The sequence below is a fragment of the Salmo salar genome, chromosome 19 (genome assembly GCF_965601325.2).
Source record: "Salmo salar chromosome 19, fSalSal1, whole genome shotgun sequence".
NCBI classification, from domain to species: Eukaryota; Metazoa; Chordata; class Actinopteri; order Salmoniformes; family Salmonidae; genus Salmo; species Salmo salar.
In genome coordinates, this window is record NC_138309.1 from 70,969,637 (window position 1) to 70,990,928 (window position 21,292).

Below are 21,292 nucleotides of genomic sequence, written 5' to 3' on the forward strand. Positions count from 1 at the left end.
GGTCAGAAATCCAGGAACCACCATAGATGTGTACTTACCAAAAAGGTATTCAGCCAATTCCCCTTGTATACACCCGCTACACCCTTCATCTCAGCAGATAGCTTGTCAAGTCCCAGTAGGGCTTTGGTAATGCTACCATAGGGCTGGTGTTATTAGGGATAAAAGTACAGCATTGTTCACCAAACGTTTTATACACCCCCCATTATTAGCCAATATCATACCCAACTCCAATCTATTTTGTCTAGCGGTTCTAGTGGTAGCCTCTAGTTGCTCAGCCATACCTGTCAGTGCAGTGCGTGTATAGTTAACAAATCTCTGTTACACACACATCAGTAGAGAACTCCACCCCGCTTTAGGCGGCTGTATTTTTCCCACAGTACACATACATTCCTTAACAACCTTGCCACCTGTCTTCTAATCTCCTGCCCACTAGCCGTTCCCAGGCCGTTGTTACTCTCCCTAACTTAGGGAGGCTTCTTCTCCTGTTCCCTTCCCAAGGTCGTCTTATCAACTCTGCCCTGCTCATTCTGGTAACAGTGTCTTACTCACACAGTATTGGAATATAGTTTTTAACCCATTATTATAGCTGTATTTCGAATACATTTCAACAGGTTATAAGGTTTCTGAGTGAAATCTTTTAGTCAAACCTTTCATTACATCCATCCGATTGGCTAAATATTTCACATACATTATAACACATCTATTTTTATTGGATTCAGAAATTTCACACAAAATCAAACTAATTCAGGAAACTCTAAAGATGTTCTCATCTAACATGGGCTCCTCATAATTGAATGAATCCTCCACCAGGCTCAGCGGTAGGTATTTGTCGTCCCACTGATCTGAACATTGACTCGGTCCGTATCTCACCATCTGCTCCATTATCGATCTCTCTAGAGTTCTGGAAATGAGACCTCTCGCACAAGGGACCAAACAACAACCACACAACCCAAACACACTCATACAGGTGAGTGCCCATAATACAGTTCCTACAACACTTTTCCATTTCCCAAACATGAGCTGTGTTATCAGGAATGTATGTACAGCAATGAACCTAATCATTCTACCTACACCATCCTCTTTTGCCAATAACATATCGAGAGTCAGTCTATTTTACCAGGTCAGAGAACCTCTTTACTGCATCCCCGGTTTCATTCATGAATCTGTTGATTATAAAATATGTCGTTAATCCAAGCCACATTTTTATTTATTGTCAACCACCAATATAATGTAGTGTTAAAGCCTTCACATATTTGATTCATAGCTTTGTATTCATCTGGAACTTCCCTGAGGATGCCAATAGCATCCATCTAGACAAAGCTAATCCCATCCTGGTCAAAACTCATCCTGTGCCTACTTTAGCCTCCTATAACTGGCCTCTGATGACTAACTGGAACTGGTTGGACCTATAACCCCAGGGCGCAAGTTAACCACCCTTCGTGGTAATTTCTGTCGTATGCGTCCTTTGCTGGTACTAGCCCACCCTTCATCAGTTAAAGGTGCTGTGAGGTTAAACATTTTCTATTCATCTTTCAAACCTAAGTCAGTCACATTCACGATTACTTTCAGCCATTAAAGTCATCTAAGTTCTCGGTGCCATTCTTGTATCTATAACACTGGTGCTCATCAGGAATTTAAGTGAACCTAGGTGGGTTGGCCAAGTATTTCAATCTGACCCACCCAGTCCCTGTACAGTTGTCTGCTTTCCCAGGAAGTTGTTTAATGTTTACCTTAAATCCTACATCTTGATCTTCTTTGACTCCTTATTCTGTAAGTCACTCATCAGTGTATTATATAGTTTATCTTCTACTTCTTCTCAATGACAACGGTATCGTATGATTAGTACCAGAAGGTGGTGGATCTGAATGTATCAGAAAGATTAGACTATGATGCAGCTCAGAGTCCCTACTCTTCCCAAAAACCGCCAACCCTCTCCTGCCCTTAGTCTCTCTGATAGGTACCACCCCATACTCACACCTCTAGGAGCACACAAAGTGATGAATGGTCGGGATAGGAAATCTTCGTTAAGGAGGTAACCCCCGGACCCTGTTGGTACTCGGTTCTTCTCCTAACTCTGTGTGTGATCAGCAGTGGATATGTGTACATACCTTCTTGCAGTGGATAACGTGGACCCAAGTGACTCTCTCAGCTTTTCTAATGGCAAAGGCAATGGTTTAACAGAACCTGGTATGGGCCTTCCCCACGGGGCTGCTTCCAGTCTTTTCTCCTCAGGGACTGGATCCACACCCAGTCTCTTGGTTGGATTGAGTGAATCACCTTCTCCTGTAATTCACCTGTTGGACACAAATTCTTGGACATACGGGTTTGGTTAACAAACAGTCTTTTTATGTGTTCTGTTAGTATTACTTCAACTTCTATGTCTACCTGTTCTGGTATCTCTAACTCTGGCATTCTATAGGCTCTACCTGATTAGCTAAAATGTCATCCATCATTTAAAGAGATAGATCCCAGTAAACCAACTCTAGGGATAATATCTTGACCTAATATTCTAGCTACCATAATCATGTCCACCAAGTAAGTTGGGAACGCTTCTACGCATTTACTATACTTATCTGTTATTGTTAAACACCCCTTCTTCCCCTCAATTCGTAATAGTTCAATAAGTCCATTTCCAAATGTTGGAAAGGATATTCTACAAAAATGTTGTTAAGTAATTATCCTAACCTGTTCTATCGCCTGCCCTACCATACTCCCCCTATTTATACATGGCTCAAGCCATGTATCAATATTGCTGCATATCTAAACAAATCATTATAGGAGTTCAAATAACATAATCAGATCAAAAATGACTAATCTGAACTACTCCACAAAGAAAAATTATTGTACCCTTATCGTCATTCAGTCTTCTCATTGGTTCAAATTTTCAACTGCGTCTAAGAACTTTAACTCCATCATAATTATCAGTTCTACAAATTTCCTTAAAGTCAGTATCACAAATGACCTTAAATTCACCATCCAAATGGCTTTTCATTGCGGCTGATCAGACCACAAAAGGAAAAGTCACCAGAGGGGTCAAAAGTCATACCACCCTTTCAGAACCGTGTTTCTTACTACTTTAGATAAATGAAGGCAAAGAACTTTATCTACATTTTGTATCCCAGGTTCCCAGAACATTCCCTATCAAAAGAATTTCACGTTTTTAATTAAAACTCAGAAAACAAAACCTCAACGATTCCATGGGTGTATAACTTCTAAGATTCCATATGTGTGTATACCCCTTTAAGATCTCCTGTCCCTAGGAATTTGAAACGCTCCTTTTTCCAGAAAATACAACCACTTGGTCAGTATTTCATCCTACTACACCGATTCAAAACCCCAAAAGTTAACTACAAACAAAACCTAATAATAACTCCACTGTACTTCCTCAAATCATTATCATTTGTTTTAAACTTCCTCGATGGTTCTGTGTACTTTAATTGAACATACACTACCCTTGGATTATATATTTTACTTCCAATCTATGAAACCCCATATTTTAACGTACTATTTGACTAATTTGACCCACGATTGCTTAAAACCTTAAAACCCCTTCAGTTTGTCTGCAAACAGGCCCATTCTGTTTGCTAGGAATACCCTGCCATTATACATAACTGTGTTTAATGTGCATCGTCCCTGTAAAATAAAATTAACTCCATGTATCGCTCAACTCCCGTAAATTCCTGCAATTCCTTTACACGCTTCCCCCTCCTGCTTCCACTCGGAACAGGTTTTGTCTGTTTTTCGTTTTAGCGTTTCCAATATTCTACCGTGCTCCCCGTCGACTGGGAGTCTGTTGGGTGCATTAATACTACCTTCTCTTATCCATTCCCTGTATAATTTTCCCCCTCCTTTTCCACTCTTTCCCGTCTCTACCCCCATTAATCTCTAGTGTTAACTTCAGTGCTTTCAGCACCCTCTCGGTCTCCTGGTTGGTCATATTCAATTTCAGTCTATGGTAACCTAACTATCAATGTTATTTTACATCCCTTTCAATTTCAGTCTATGGTAACCTAACTATCAATGTCAATTTACGTCTCTAACGTACGTTCCTAACGTTATTTATTTCCCCAGCGCTAGATGATATAACTCAGGTCGACCGTCCCCGACCTCTTATTTACCCACAGGTCACTCAAACTTGGTATTAGTACGCCGACTTAATACCCAATGTACTTCAGTCATTCAGTGGTTTACTCAGTATAACACCTCTATCCGTAGATCATTCACACTTGATACAGTACGCCGACTAGTACCTAATGTACTTCAGTCATTCAATGGTTACTCAGTATAACACCTTTATCCGTAGATCATTCACACTTGATACAGTACGCCGACTAGTATCTAATGTACTTCAGTCATTCAATGGTTACTCAGTATAACACCTTCATCCGTAGATCATTCACACTTGATACAGTACGCCGACTAGTATCTAATGTACTTCAGTCATACGATTAGGTTGACCTCCCAATCTTCATTCAGTCTTGCTACCAGTCCCAGACTTGACAGCCACGCTCAAACTTGGTACTTCAATACCTAGTACATTACAATCGCTGTTATACCTAGATCCATCCACACTCATTCCGGTTAAGTACGCCGACTAACCACATACACACTTGGTACTTCAAAACCTAGTACATTACAATCGCTGTTATACCTAGATCCATCCACACTCATTCCGGTTAAGTACGCCGACTAACCACATACACACTTGGTACTTCAATACCTAGTACATTACATTCACTTGTTATATCATCAACGATCGATCGGTTTCAAGATTGCATTTATCACACCACAACTCTCAAAATTGTTTCAAAATCAAATTATTAATGTAACAGGTGGACGTTCCACAATTTAATCACTTACATCAAACAGGTGCTTCACAAAATAAATTTGGATAATGCCAATATGCAGAACTTTAGTTATTCACAATAGGTGTCTGCTTACCTTTTGTTTGACCGGTCAGGATTTGTGAAACACACCGTCCGACGAGAGCGATGGCCAATCGGCCGGACAAGTTCCAGCGAAGTCCTTCTACCAGAATCACATTCGGGGTCACCAATTGTTAGGGCTGCGTCAATTCAATTCTGGTATCAGAACAAAATTTAACACTAGGCTACTGAATATATTTTCAGCTGTTTATTAATAGAATTAGTCAAGCAGAATAAATGGTAAATGCAATCTTCGTATATACGGGTTCACTGTAACACCTCGCAGGGCAAACAGAGAACTGAAAATGACATCATAAGTTCTTCATTAAATACTCTGACAGAGATAGTTCCCGCTCACTGCTGGCCTGTCAGAGGGAGGATGAGCGTGGTTTAAACTTACTCATCCTATCGTTGGCGTGCAGGCTGGTCCCAGCCTATAGACGCATCTTTGTTGCCAAGCATAGTTGTCTTCTAGCTTATCTTCATGTGTGTACCTGAGAGTCAGACACCCAAGGACAGTGCCTGTTCTTGTGCCACAGCCATTCTCCCCTCTATCAGTTCCTCACATACACCTGTCCATGAGCGGCCCCACAACCAGGCATTGTGTGTGTGTGTCACGAGTCTACTCAGCCTACACTCCTACTAGCCAGCAACCCTCCAGTTAGTCATGTCTATTATATGTTGCTCAATCTATGTTAATACAATATAAACCTCTTAGTGCATTACAGTCCGTTCATACTTAGGCCTACATCTACTGTAAATGGTAATGCATCACATCTAATAAGTGAAATAAAACCCAACACAAGTTAAGCAGTCCTCCGGGTATGGCCGTTTTGAGTTGCGTTTAGTGGACATATTCCACACAAAGTGGAGTGGTCGTTCGCAATGACGTGATGTGCCATTTCTGTTCAAGGTGAAGGCAGATTGACTTTTCGGATTTTAAATGGGCTTGGCTTTAGCAAAGCTTTTGACATTTTTCTTCACAACCTTTGTATCAGAGTCTATAGACAAAGCCTATGGGCTTATTTCTTGATCAAGCGGGCCCTGGATAGGGTCTCAAGTGAGAGCTGGAGAAATTAGATTTTTAACGTCCTTGCTCAGGGTGTTAATTCCTGCGGACCTGGTGCCCGGCAATTCCCCGTCAAGTCCTTGTGACTTATCTTTTACCCTTTTCTCAAAATGTCATGTAGTGGAACTTCTAGAGAACATTGGTCTACGTTTTGATCATCCTTTAAACCTTTGCTACCCTTGTGCGCTGACAATTTCTTTGGGTTGGGAGCAGCAATGTAGCGAACAGGTCGATTGTAGCGGTAGTCGTTTCAATGGCGACGTACTTTAGTTATTTAGACCGTGGTGGTTATTGGAATCATGGTTTCGTGGAATAAACTTTTGTGCGTCATCTCTCAACACTCCAATACCTGATAATGCACCCTCTAACTTGAGTGAGTGCTCCTGGTTAAACTTCAAAACTGAGTTGTCAGGGCCCTTAGCCTTGCAAGCTTTTGATGCCTCAAAAGCTGTGCTTGCAAGCTCTCTGAGTTGAGAGATAGGCAAGCCAAAGTGGGCTGTAGGGCCCAACTAGGTAATGAAGGTGGAATACATGTTCGATTGGTAGCAACTCTTCCATTCCTGTTTCAGTGAGTAGGCCAAAGTAAGCTGAAGAAGCCTATGATAGTAAGCTTGTGGGTGTTCATTCGGAGCTTTGACACTGTTAGCCAGTGAGCTATCGTGTTTGCGAGTCGCAGAACCACTGAATTCTAATTTCGAAGCTGTGGCAAGTTTAGCGTAGTCGCTGTGTGTTGCTGTTGTAGACGAATGAACCTCAACACGTGTCTATTCAACATTTGCTTCAACAGGTAAAGCCTGTCAAAACCTGTAGCATTCAGGTAGCCATCCAATGCGTCCTCTGTGTCAGCTAGGAACGTCTCAGTATCGTTTGGCTGACCTGGAATGGGGTCAAAGGTGGAAATTCTTGACGTGTTTGTTAACCTCTCTAGGGTAGGTGGCACCAAATCGTCCCACCTACGTAACAGCCAGTGTAATCCAGTGGCGCGTTATTCCAAAACCTCAACAATGCAAAAACTTCAATTTTTCAAACATATGACTATTTTACACCATTTTAAAGACAAGACTCTCATTAATCTAACCACACTGTCCAATTTCAAAAAGGCTTTACAACGAAAGCAAAACATTAGATTATGTCAGCAGAGTACCCAGCCAGAAATAATCACACACCCATTTTTCAAGCTAGCATATAATGTCACATAAACCCAAACCACAGCTAAATGCAGCACTAACCTTTGATGATCTTCATCAGATGACAACCCTAGGACATTATGTTATACAATACATGCATGTTTTGTTCAATCAAGTTCATATTTATATCAAAAAACAGCTTTTTACATTAGCATGTGACGTTCAGAACTAGCATACCCCCCGCAAACTTTGACATGTTTGAACGAACCTAAATAAGAAAAAAATGCATTTTGTTGAAAGAGTAGCCCCGCGCACGTCGGAACTTTTGGTGCAGCCTTCAGAACGCGCTAACAACAACAAGCTAATGGAACATAAATGATGAACTTTTTCGAACGAAAAAACATTTCTTGTGGACCTGGGATCCCTGGAAGTGCCTAAGGATGAAGATAATCAAAGGTAAGGGATTATTGACAATAGTATACAAGACTAGATTTGATATGCGATTGTTCCAAGATGGCTAGCCTATTGCTATTGCAAGCCTATTGTTCTGAGTATCGCATCCCCTTTTATCGCAAAGTGTGATTACCCAGTAAAGTTATTTTTAAATCTGGCATTACAGGTGCTTTCAAGAGATATTCATCTATAAATCTTAGAATGACAATATTACATTTTAAAAATGTTTTCGAATAGTAATTTAGTAAATTGTAGCGCTGTTTCATCGGATGCATTTGAGGGAAAATAGTTAGTCAACGTTACGCACGGATGTAAAATGCTGTTTTTATATACACTGCTCAAAAAAATAAAGGGAACACTTAAACAACACAATGTAACTCAATCACACTTCTGTGAAATCAAACTGTCCACTTAGGAAGCAACACTGATTGACAATAAATTTCACATGCTGTTGTGCAAATGGAATAGACAACAGGTGGAAATTATAGGCAATTAGCAAGACACCCCCAATAAAGCAGTGGTTCTGCAGGTGGGGACCACAGACCACTTCTCAGTTCCTATGCTTCCTGGCTGATGTTTTGGTCACTTTTGAATGCTGGCGGTGCTTCCACTCTAGTGGTAGCATGAGACGGAGTCTACAACCCACACAAGTGGCTCAGGTAGTGCAGCTCATCCAGGATGGCATATCAATGCGAGCTGTGGCAAGACGGTTTGCTGTGTCTGTCAGCGTAGTGTCCAGAGCATGGAGGCGCTACCAGGAGACAGGCCAGTATATCAGGAGACATGGAGGAGGCCGTAGGAGGGCAACAACCCAGCAGCAGGACCGCTACCTCCACCTTTGTGCAAGGAGGAGCAGGAGAAGCACTGCCAGAGCCCTGCAAAATGACCTCCAGCAGGCCACAAATGTGCATGTGTCTGCTCAAGCGGTCAGAAACAGACTCCATGAGGGTGGTATGAGGGCCCGACGTCCACAGGTGGGGGTTGTGCTTACAGCCCAACACTGTGCAGGACGTTTGGCATTTTCCAGAGAACACCAAAATTGGCAAATTTGCCACTGGCACCCTGTGCTCTTCACAGATGAAAGCAGGTTCACACTGAGCACGTGACAGACGTGACAGAGTCTGGAGACGCCGTGGAGAACGTTCTGCTGCCTGCAACATCCTCCAGCATGACCGGTTTGGCGGTGGGTCAGTCATGGTGTGGGGTGGCATTTCTTTGGGGGGCCGCACAGCCGTCCATGTGCTCGCCAGAGGTAGCCTGACTGCCATTAGGTACCGAGATGAGATCCTCAGACTCCTTGTGAGGCCATATGCTGGTGCGGTTGGCCCTGGGTTCCTCCTAATGCAAGACAATGCTAGACCTCATGTGGCTGGAGTGTGTCAGCAGTTCCTGCAAGAGGAAGGCATTGATGCTATGGACTGGTCCGCCCGTTCCCCAGACCTGAATCCAATTGAGCACATCTGGGACATCATGTCTCGCTCCATCCACCAACGCCACATTGCACCACAGACTGTCCAGGAGTTGGCGGATGCTTTAGTCCAGGTCTGGGAGGAGATCCCTCAGGAGACCATCCGCCACCTCATCAGGAGCATGCCCAGGCATTGTAGGGAGGTCATACAGGCACGTGGAGGCCACACACACTACTGAGCCTCATTTTGACTTGTTTTAAGGACATTACATCAAAGTTGGATCTGCCTGTAGTGTGGTTTTCCACTTTAATTTTGAGTGTGACTCCAAATCCAGACCTCCATGGGTTGATAAATTGGATTTCCATTGATTATTTTTGTGTGATTTTGTTGTCAGCACATTCAACTATGTAAAGAAAAAAGTATTTAATAAGATGATTTCTTTCATTCAGATCTAGGATGTGTTGTTTAAGTGTTCCCTTTATTTTTTTGAGCAGTATATAAATATGAACTTTATCGAACAAAAGAATGCATGTATTGTGTAACATGATGTCCTAGGTGTGTCATCTGATGAAGATTGTCAAAGGTTAGTGCTGCATTTAGCTGTTTTTTGGCTATTTGTGATGCATGTGGTTGGTCGGAAAATGGCTATGTGGCTACTTTTACGATATACTCCTCTAACATAATCTAATGTTTTGCATTTGCTGTAAAGCCTTTTTGAAATCGGACAACGTGGTTTGATTCAGGAGAGGTGTATCTATAAAACGATATAATTTGAAAAAATATTGAAAAAAATGTTTTATTAAATTTTGTTATGCTAATGGGGATAGGATTTTTCGCTGGATGTCCGTCCCGCATACGGGACCGCACAGGGGTTAACTTTAATTAACCTGAGAAGTTGGTTCATGTAGGATAATATGGTAACGTTTAAAAATGTCTAATTTTAATTGGAAGAACCTGAAAAGGTAATTTGATCCAAGATGGCGTAGCAGTCAGACTTCTTTGTCTTTGTCCTGTCGTGTCCCTTGTTCTTGTTCTTGTCCTGTCGTGTCCGCTGAAGGCCCATTCTGCTAACTGCGGCCTGCTAGCTACATTTACAATTTACATTTTAGACATTTAGCAGACGCTCTTATCCAGAGCAACTTACAGTAGTGAATGCATACATTTGATATATATATAAAAAACATTTTTTGTCCCCCGTGGGAATCGAACCCACAACCCTGGCCTTGCAAACACCATGCTCTACCAACTGAGCCACAGAGGAGACTACCTAGAGATCTTTTTACATCTTTTTCTTCGCATATCTTTTTCAAATATTTTCCTAAACCTCAACTTCTAAATACTCTCCTGCAACCCGCCTCTTTTTTTCTAAAGTATTTCTGTTTACTTCGGATCTGGAATCCCTCAACTGAAGCTAGCCAGCTAACTACCTACCAGCTATCAGTCAAAAACCATTGCTAGCGGTCATCAGCTAACCTTTAGCTCGGAAAGCTCTCACCAGTTCGAACAACGTGACTCAAACCAGAGCATAACAGACCTATTGTTTTTTTGTTTTTTTCCCATATCCCCGGATTAGCTAACCGCAATCCCGGGTGACTACTCCTGGCTAGCGTTTCCATCCCGGAGCAAGCACCAATTAGCCTGAAGCTAGCCTGGCCAGAGCTCCTGTGCTGCCACCGAAGCCCACTCCTGGGCTACAATATCCGGACCCCTTCTACTGCCGGTACGGGGCACGGAACCCCTCCGATCCTCTACGACTGGAATACCGACATAATCTGCCCGAGGATTCCAACAGGCCCCTCAGGCACGACGTCCGCTACCTAGAGCTACTTGGAACCCTACTAATTCCATGACTGGTCTATCGACGTCACCGAACGAAGAGGCAAAAACAGACTTGCCCCAATTGCGACGTCCCCCAAAGGCTAACTTGCTAGTCCCAGTCTGCTACCTGCTAGCGTGCTTGCCCCGGTCTGCTAACTGCTAGCCCTGGTCTCCCAACTGCTTGCTTGCTAACCCGGTCTGCTAACTGCTAGCTTGCCAGCCCCGGTCTACTAACTGCTACCTTGTTTAGCCCCGGCCTACTAACTGTTAGCTTGTTAGCATCGGCCTGCTAACTGTCTGAATCGCCGTGTCCCCAGTCAGCCCAACCACTCACTGGACCCATATGTTCACATGGCTACGCAAGCCTCTCTCTAATATCAATATGCCTCGTCCATTACTGTCCTGGTTAGTGATTACTGTCTTATTTCACCGTAGAGCCTCTAGCCCTGCTCAATATGCCTTAATCAACCATGTTGTTCCACCTCCTACATATGCAATGACATCACCTGGTTTAAACGTCTCTAGAGACTATATCTCTCTCATCATTACTCAATGCCTAGGTTTACCTCCAATGGACTCACATCCTACCATACCATTGTCAGTACACTATGCCTTGAATCTATGCTATCATGCCCAGAAACATGCTCCTTTTACTCTCTGTTCCGAACGTGCTAGATGGCCAGTTCGTATAGCCTTTAGCCGTACCCTTATCCAACTTATCCTCTGTTCCTCTGGTGATGTGGAGGTTAATCCAGGTCCTGCAGTGCCTAGCTCCACTCCCACTCCCCAGGTGCTCTCATTTGTTGACTTCTGTAACTGTAAAAGCCTTGGTTTCATGCATGTTAACATTAGAAGCCTACTCCCTAAGTTTGTTTTACTCACTGCTTTAGCACACTCTGCCAACCCGGATGTCTTAACCATGTCTGAATCCTGGCTTAGGAAAACCACCAAAAACCCTGAAATCTCCATCGCTAAATATAACATTTTCAGCCAAGATAGAACTGCCAAAGGGGGAGGTGTTGCAATCTACTGCAAAGATAGCCTGCAGAGTTCTGTATTACTATCCAAGTCTGTACCCAAACAATTCGAGCTTCTACTTCTAAATATTCACCTTTCCAGAAACAAGTCTCTCACTGTTGCCGCTTGCTATAGACCCCCCTCAGCCCCCAGCTGTGCCCTCGATACCATATGTGAATTGATTGCCCCCCATCTATCATCTGAGCTCGTGCTACTAGGGGACCTAAACTGGGACATGCTTAACACCCCGGCCATCCTACAATCTAAGCTTGATGCCCTCAATCTCACACAAATTATCAATGAACCTACCAGGTACAACCCCAAATCCGTAAACACGGGCACCCTCATAGATGTCATCCTAACTAACTCACCCTCCAAATACACCTCTGCTGTTTTCAATCAAGATCTCAGCGATCACTGCCTCATTGCCTGCATCCGTAATGGGTCTGCGACCAAACGACCAGCCCTCATCACTGTCAAACGCTCCCTAAAACACTTCTGCGAGCAGGCCTTTCTAATCGACCTGGCCGGGGTATCCTGGAATGACATTGACCTCATCCCATCAGTAGATGATGCCTGGCTATTCTTTAAAAGTGCCTTCCTCACCATCTTACATCTAGACGTTCCGCTAGCGGAACACCTGCTCCAATATCCAATGATGGGCGTGGCGCGAAATACAAATCCCTCTAAAATCCGAAAACTTCCATTTTTCAAACATATGACTATTTCACAGCATTTTAAAGACAAGACTCTCGTTAATCTAACCACACTGTCCAATTTCAAAAAGGCTTTACAGCGAAAGCAAAACATTAGATTATGTCAGCAGAGTACCCAGCCAGAAATAATCAGACACCCATTTTTCAAGCTAGCATATAATGTCACAAAAACCCAGAAGACAGCTAAATGCAGCACTAACCTTTGATGATCTTCATCAGATGACACACCTAGGACATTATGTTATACAATACATGCATGTTTTGTTCAATCAAGTTCATATTTATATCAAAAAACTGCTTTTTACATTAGCATGTGACGTTCAGAACTAGCATACTTCCGGGGAATTTACTAACAATTTACTAAATTACTCACGATAAACGTTCACAAAAAGCATAACAATTATTTTAAGAATTATAGATACAGAACTCCTCTATGCACTCGATATGTCCGATTTTAAAATAGCTTTTTGGTGAAAGCACATTTTGCAATATTCTAAGTACGTAGCCCAGCCATCACGGGCTAGCTATTTAGACACCCGGCAAGTTTAGCCTTCACCAAAATCAGATTTACTATTACAAAAGTTTGATTACCTTTTGTTGTCTTCGTCAGAATGCACTCCCAGGACTGCTACTTCAATAACAAATGTTGGTTTGGTCCAAAATAATCCATCGTTATATCCGAATAGCGGCGTTTTGTTAGTGCGTTCCAGAAACTATCCGAAATGGTAAATAAGGGTCGTGCGCATGGCGCATTTCGTGACAAAAAAATTCTAAATATTCCATTACCGTACTTCGAAGCATGTCAACCGCTGTTTAAAATCAATTTTTATGCAATTTATCTCGTAAAAAAGCGATAATATTCCGACCGGGAATCTCCTTTTCGGTAAACAGAGGAAAAAACACAAAGACGGGGGCGGCCAGTGCACGCGCCTAAGCCCACAGTCCCTTGATCGGCCACTTGAGAAAGGCGATAATGTGTTTCAGCCTGGGGCTGGAATGACGACATTCAGCTTTTTCCCGGGCTCTGAGAGCCTATGGAAGACGTAGGAAGTGTCACGTTAGAGCAGAGATCCTTTGTAATGGATAGAGATGGCAAAGAAGTTCAAGAAATGGTCAGACAGGGTACTTCCTGTACAGAATCTTCTCACATTTTGGCCTGCCAAATGAGTTCTGTTATACTCACAGACACCATTCAAACAGTTTTAGAAACTTTGGAGTGTTTTATATCCAAAGCTAGTAATTATATGCATATTCTAGTTTCTGGGCAGGACTAATAATCAGATTAAATCAGGTACGTTTTTTATCCAGCTGTGAAAATAATGCCCCCTAGCCATAACAGGTTAAATAAGCATGCCCCATTCAAAAAATGTAGAACTAGGAATAGTTATAGTCCTTGGTTCACTCCAGAACTGTCTGCCCTTGACCAGCACAAAAACATCCTGTGGCGTTCTGCATTAGCATCGAATAGCCCCCATGATATGCAACTTTTCAGGGAAGTTAGGAACAAATATACACAGGCAGTTAGGAAAGCTAAGGCTAGCTTTTTCAAACAGAAATGTGCATCCTGTAGTACTAATTCAAAAAGTCCATGGAGAATAAGAGCACCTCCTCCCAGCTGCCCACTGCTCTGAGGCTAGGAAACACTGTTACCACCGATAAATCCACTATAATTGAGAATTTCAATAAGCATTTCTCTACGGCTGGCAACGCTTTCCACCTGGCTACCCCTACCCCGGTCAACTGCCCGGCACCCTCCACAGCAACCCGCCAAAGCCCCCACCATTTCTCCTTCACCCAAATCCAGATATCTGATGTTCTGAAAGAGCTGCAAAATCTGGACCCCTACATATCAGCCGGGCTAGACAATCTGGACCCTCTCTTTCTAAAATGATCTGCCGAAATTGTTGCAACCCCTATCACTAGCCTGTTCAACCTCTCCTTCATATCGTCTGAGATTCCCAAAGATTGGAAAGCTGCCGCGGTCATCACCCTCTTCAAAGGGAGTAGACCCAAACTGCTACAGACCTATATCTATCCTATCCTGTCTTTCTAAGGTCTTCGAAAGCCAAGTTAACCTATTGGGGCTAGGGGGCAGTATTTGCACGTCCGGATAAAAAACTTACCCGATTTAATCTGGTTACTACTCCTGCCCAGTAACTAGAATATGCATAGATTTGGATAGAAAACACTCTGAAGTTTCTAAAACTGTTTGAATGGTGTCTATGAGTATAACAGAACTCATATGGCAGGCCAAAACCTGAGAAGATTCCATGCAGGAAGTAGAAATCTGATTTGTGGAATCACCTTCAACACTTTGCCTATGAAACACACCGTGAGTTAGGAGTGAGTTAGGATTCATTCACTTCCTAAGGCTTCCACTAGATGTCAACAGTCTTTACAAAGTGGTTTGAGTCTTCTCCGGTAAGAACTGACCAAACGAGAGGATGGTAAAGTTGGTCATAGGTGGGTGGGCCATTACTACTATGACGCGGGCACCCGTGGGTACCCTCTCGTTCTGAAACGTTTAGTAAAACATTGCAATCGTCCGCCTTGAATATTATTGAAGCTCTGATTAAAAAAGGCCCTAAAGATTTATGGTATACAACGTTTGACATGTTTGAACGAACGTAAATATATATTTTTTGCACATTCGTGACGACAAGTCCCGCGCGCCTCGTACATTATGAGTAGCCTTCGGAACGCGCTAACAAGAAGGAGCTATTGGGACATAAATTATCAACTTTTTCGAACAAAACTACATTTGTTGTGGACCTGGGATGCCTGGAAGTGCCTTCTGATGAAGATAATCAAAGGTAAGGGAATATCTACAATAGTATATTTGATTTTAGATGGTTCCAAGATGGCGCTAACCTGTATCGCCTAGCCTATTTTTCTGAGCATAGCATCTCGTTTATTGCAAAGTGTGATTTCCCAGTAAAGTTATTTTTAAATCTGGCAATGCGGTTGCATTCAGGAGATGTTAATCTATAATTCTTTGAATGACAATATTACATTTTAACAATGTTTTCGAATAGTAATTTTGTAAATTGTAGCGCTGATCCACCGGAAGCATTTGAGGGAAAATATTTTCTGAACGTCACGCGCCGATGTAAAATGCTGTTTTTATATATAAATATTATCTTTATCGAACAAAAAATGCATGTATTGTGTAACATGATGTCCTAGGAGTGTCATCTGATGAAGATTGTCAAAGGTTATTTAGCTGTGTTTTGGGTATTTGTGATGCATGCTAGTTGCTTTTAAAATGGCAGTGTGATTATTTTTGGCAGGGTACTCCCCTAACATAATCTAATGTTTTGCTGTAAAGCCTTTTTGAAATCGGACAACGTGGTTCGATTCAGGAGAGGTGTATCTATAAAATGGTGTAAAATAGTCATATGTTTGAGAAATTGAAGTTATAGCATTTATGAGGTATTTGTATTTTGCGCGACGCGATTCCACTGGCTGTTGACTAGGGTGGGACGCAAACGTCCCAGGTTCCCAGACAGGTTAACCTGTTAGCGCTAGGGGGCAGTATTTACACCGCCGGATAAAAAACGTACCCGATTTAATCTGGTTACCACTCCTACCCAGTAACTAGAATATGCATGTACTTATTACATATGGATAGAAAACACCCTAAAGTTTCTAAAACTGTTTGAATGGTGTCTGTGAGTATAACAGAACTCATTTGGCAGGCAAAAATGTGAGAAGGTTTCATTCAGGAAGTGGCCTGTCTGACAAGGTGTCGTTCTTCTTTTCTCTGTTTATTGAAGAGTGAGGATCTTAGCTGTCCCGTGACACTTCCTACGGCTGCCATAGGGTTTCAGAAGGCGGTAAAAAGCTGAATCGTGGCTTTGCAGGCTCTGGCTGAAAAAAAGTAGCGCGTTTTGGTAGTGGCTGGTTACAGTACTGTGAGACTCAGGCTCGTGCCCGCATCGACCGAAAGCTTTGTTTACTTTCCTCTGTTTAGCTAAATGGACATTCCCGGTCGGAATATTATCGCTTTTTTACGAGAAAAATGGCATAAAAATGGATTTTAAACAGCGGTTGACATGCTTCGAAGTACGGTAATGGAATATTTAGATTTTTTTTGTCACGAATTGCGCCATGCGCGCGACCCTGATTTACCATTTCAGATAGTGTCTGGGACGCACGAACAAAACGCCGCTATTCGGATATAACGATGGATTATTTTGGACCAAACCAACATTTGTTATTGAAGTAGCAGTCCTGGGAGTGCATTCTGACGAAGACAACAAAAGGTAATCAAACTTTTATAATAGTAAATATGATTATGGTGAGTGCTAAACTTGCCGGGTGTCTAAATAGCTAGTCCGTGATGCCTGGGCTATGTACTTAGAATATTGCAAAATGTGCTTTCACCAAAAAGCTATTTTAAAATCGGACATATCGAGTGCATAGAGGAGGTCTGTATCTATAATTTTTAAAATAATTGTTATGCTTTTTGTGAACGTTTATCGTGAGTAATTTAGTAAAATATTAGCGAATTCCCCGGAAGTTTGCGGGGGGTATGCTTGTTCTGAACGTCACATGCTAATGTAAAAAGCTGGTTTTTGATATAAATATGAACTTGATTGAACAAAACATGCATGTATTGTATAACATAATGTCCTAGGGTTGTCATCTGATGAAGATCATCAAAGGTTAGTGCTGCATTTAGCTGTCTTCTGGGTTTTTGTGACATTATATGCTAGCTTGAAAAATGGGTGTCTGATTATTTCTGGCTTGGTACTCTGCTGACATAATCTAATGTTTTGCTTTCGTTGTAAAGCCTTTTTGAAATCGGACAGTGTGGTTAGATTAACGAGAGTCTTGTCTTTAAATAGAAGTAAAATAGTCATATGTTTGAGAAATTGAAGTAATAGGATTTTTAAGGTTTTGAAAATCGCGCCACAGGCTTCAACTGGCTGTTACGTAGGTGGGACGAATTCGTCCCGCCTAGCCCAGAGAGGTTAACAAACAGATTACTGAACATTTCGAATCTCTCCGTACCTTCTCCGCTATGCAATCTGGTTTCAGAGCTGATCATGGGTGCACCTCAGCTACGCTCAAGGTCCTAAACGACATCATAACCACCATCGATAAGAGACATTACTGTGCAGCCGTATTCCACGACCTGGCCATTTCGACTCTGTCAATCACCACATTCTTATTGGCACACTCGACAGCCTTGGTTTCTCAAATGATTGCCTCGCCTGGTTTACCAACTACTTCTCTGATAGAGTTCAGTGTGTCAAATCGGAGGGCCTGTTGTCCGGACCTCTGGCAGTCTCTATGGGGGTGCCACAGGGTTCAATTCTCGGGCCGACTCTCTTCTCTGTATACATCAATGATGTTACTCTTGCAGCTGGTGATTCTCTGATCCACCTCAATGCAGACGACACCATTCTGTATACTTCAGGCCCCTCTTTGGACACTGAATTAACTAACCTCCAGACGAGCTTCAATGCCATACAACTCTCCTTCCGTGGCCTCCAACTGCTCTTAAACACAAGTAAAACTAAATGCATGCTATTCAATCGATCACTGCACGCACCTGCTCGCCCGTTCAGCATCACTACTCTGGACGGCTCTGACTTAGAATACGTGGACAACTACAAATACCTGGGCGTCTGGTTAGACTGTAAACTCTCCTTCCAGCCTTCCAGCCCAAAATTAAGTCTAGAATCGACTTCCTATATCGCAACAAAGCATCCAAACATACCTTCGTAAAACTGACCATCCTACCGATCCTCGACTTTGGTGATGTAATCTATAAAATAGCCTCCAACACTCTACTCAACAAACTGGACGCAGTCTATCACAGTGCCATCCGTTTTGTCACCAAAGCCCCATACACTACCCACCATTGCGACCTGTACGCTCTCGTTGGTTGGCCCTCGCTTCATACTCGTCGTCAAACCCACTGGTACAGGTTATCTACAAGTCTCTGCTAGGTAAAGCCCCGCCTTATCTCAGCTAACTGCTCACCATAGCAGCACCCACTCGTAGCACATGCTCCAGCAGGTGTATCTCACTGGTCACCCCCAAAGCCAATTCCTCCTTTGGTCGTCTTTCCTTCCAGTTCTCTGCTGCCAATGACTGGAACGAACTGCAAAAATCTCTGAAGCTGGAGACTCATATTTCCCTCACTAGCTTTAAGCACCAGCTGTCAGAGCAGCTCACAGATGCACCTGTACATAGCCCATCTGTAAACAGCCCATCTATCTATCTACCCAATCCCCATACTGTATTTATTTATTTATCTTGCTCCTTTGCACCCCAGTATCTCTACTTGCACATTCATCTTCTGCACATTTAACATTCCAGTGTTTAATTGCTATATTGTAATTACTTCGCCACCATGGTCTATTTATTGCCTTAACTTGCCTCATTTGCACTCACTGTATATAGACTTTTTGTTTTCTTTTGTTCTACTGTATTTTTGACTGTATGTTTTTTTATTCCATGTGTAACTCTGTGTTGTTGTATGTGTCGAATTGCTATGCTTTATCTTGGCCACGTCGCAGCTGCAACTGAGAACTTGTTCTCAACTAGCCTACCTGGTTAAATAAAGGTGAAATAAAAATAAATACAAATATTCAATACTGTTTACATGACATCACAGCTCCAAAACCTATAAAACCACATGCATTATATTTTTTGACCTCCAGTGATTCAGGGCTTTTTGCGGACACTTGGTTTCAAATTATAGAGTATTAAAAGGGCCAGTGCCGTCAGAATTCAGTTTTTCCTGTTTTATATATCATATTATATGGTGGGTCTAATCCTGAATGCTGATTGGTTAAAAACACATTTCAGGAGGTGTCTATTTCAGGCGGTGTCTATTTTAACTGGTTAAATAAAGGTAAAACATTTTTTTTATAACTTATTAAACTGAAAGAGACGATGACATCCAATCAATTGAGATTGGTATTTCACAGTTCCTGATATTTAATCCTAGTAAAAATTCCCTGTCTTAGGTCAGTTAGGATCACCACTTTATTTTAAGAATGTGAAATGTCAGAATAATAGTAGAGAGAATGATTTATTTCATTCATCACATTCCCAGTGGGTCAGAAGTTTACATGCTACCAAATACTAATTGAGTGTATTGCCTTTAAATTGTTTAACTTGGGTCAAACATTTCAGGTTGCCTTCCACAAGCTTCCCACAATAAGTTGGGTGAATTTCTAGCCATTCCTCCTGACAGAGTTCGTGTAACTGAGTCAGGTTTGTAGGCCTTCTTGCTCGATTGCTCGCTTTTTCAGTTCTGCCCACAAATTTTCTATAGGATTGAGGTCAGGGCTTTGTGATGGCCATTCCAATACCTTGACTTTGTTGTCCTTAAGCCATTTTTCCACAACTTTGGAAGTATGCTTGGGGTCATTGTCCATTTGGAAGATCCATTTGCGACCAAGCTTCCTGACTGATGTCTTGAGATGTTGCTTCAATATGTCCACATAGTTTTGCTTCCTCATGATGCCATTTATTTTGTGGAATGCACCAGTCCCTACTGCGACAAAGCTCCCCCACAACGTGATGCTGCCACACCCGTGCTTCACGGTTGGGATGGTGTTTCTCCGGCTTGCAAGCCTCCCCCTTTTCCTCCAAACATAACGATGGTCATTATGACCAAACAGTTTTATTTTTCTTTCATCAGACCACAGGACATTTCACCAAAAAGTATGATATTTGTCCACATGTGCAGTTGCAAACCGTAGTCTGGATTTTTTTACGGTGGTTTTGGAGCAGTGGCTTCTTCCTTACTGAGCGGCCTTTCAGGTTAAGTCGATATAGGACTCATTTTACTGTGGATATAGATACTTTTGAACCTGTTTCCTCCAGCATCTCACAAGGTCCTTTGCTGTTGTTCTGGGATTGATTTGCACTTTTCTAGGAGACACATCTCTAGGAGACAGAACGCGTCTCCTTCCTGAGCAAATAATCCATAGTTATATCCAAATAGCGGCGTTTTGTTCGTGCGTTCAAGACACTATCCGAAGGGTAACGAAGGGTGACGCGTCCGACGCATTTCGTGACCAAAAATGTCTAAATATTCCATTACCGTACTTCAAAGCATGTCAAACGCTGTTTAAAATAAATTTTTATGCGATTTTTCTCGTAAAATAGCGATAATATTCTGACTGGGAGTCGTTGTTTTCGTTCAAAGACTGAGAAAGTAAAATGGACTCTTCACGTGCATGAGTGCGCCCGTCTCATTGTTCTCAGATCGACCACTTACCAAATGCGCTACTGTTTTTCAGCCAGAGACTGGAGAGTCATCATTCAATATTCTGGAGTCTTCTGAGAGCATATGGGAGCGTTAGAAAGTGTCACGTTACAGCAGAGATCCTTTGTTTTGGATAGAGATGACAAAGAAGGCCAAGAAATGGTCAGAGAGGGCGCTTCCTGTTTGGAATCTTCTCAGGTTTTGGCCTGCCATATGAGTTCTGTTATACTCATAGACACCATTCAAACAGTTTTAGAAACTTTAGGGTGTTTTCTATCCACATCTACTAATATATGCATATTCTAGTTTCTGAGCAGGAGTAATAACCAGATTAAATCGGGTACGTTTTTTATCCGGCCGTGCAAATACTGCCCCCATCCCCAACAGGTTAAATACTTTTTTCTTTACATAGTTGAATGTGCTGACAACAAAATCACACAAAAATAATCAATGGAAATCCAATTTATCAAACCATGGAGGTCTGGATTTGGAGTCACACTCAAAATTAAAGTGGAAAACCAC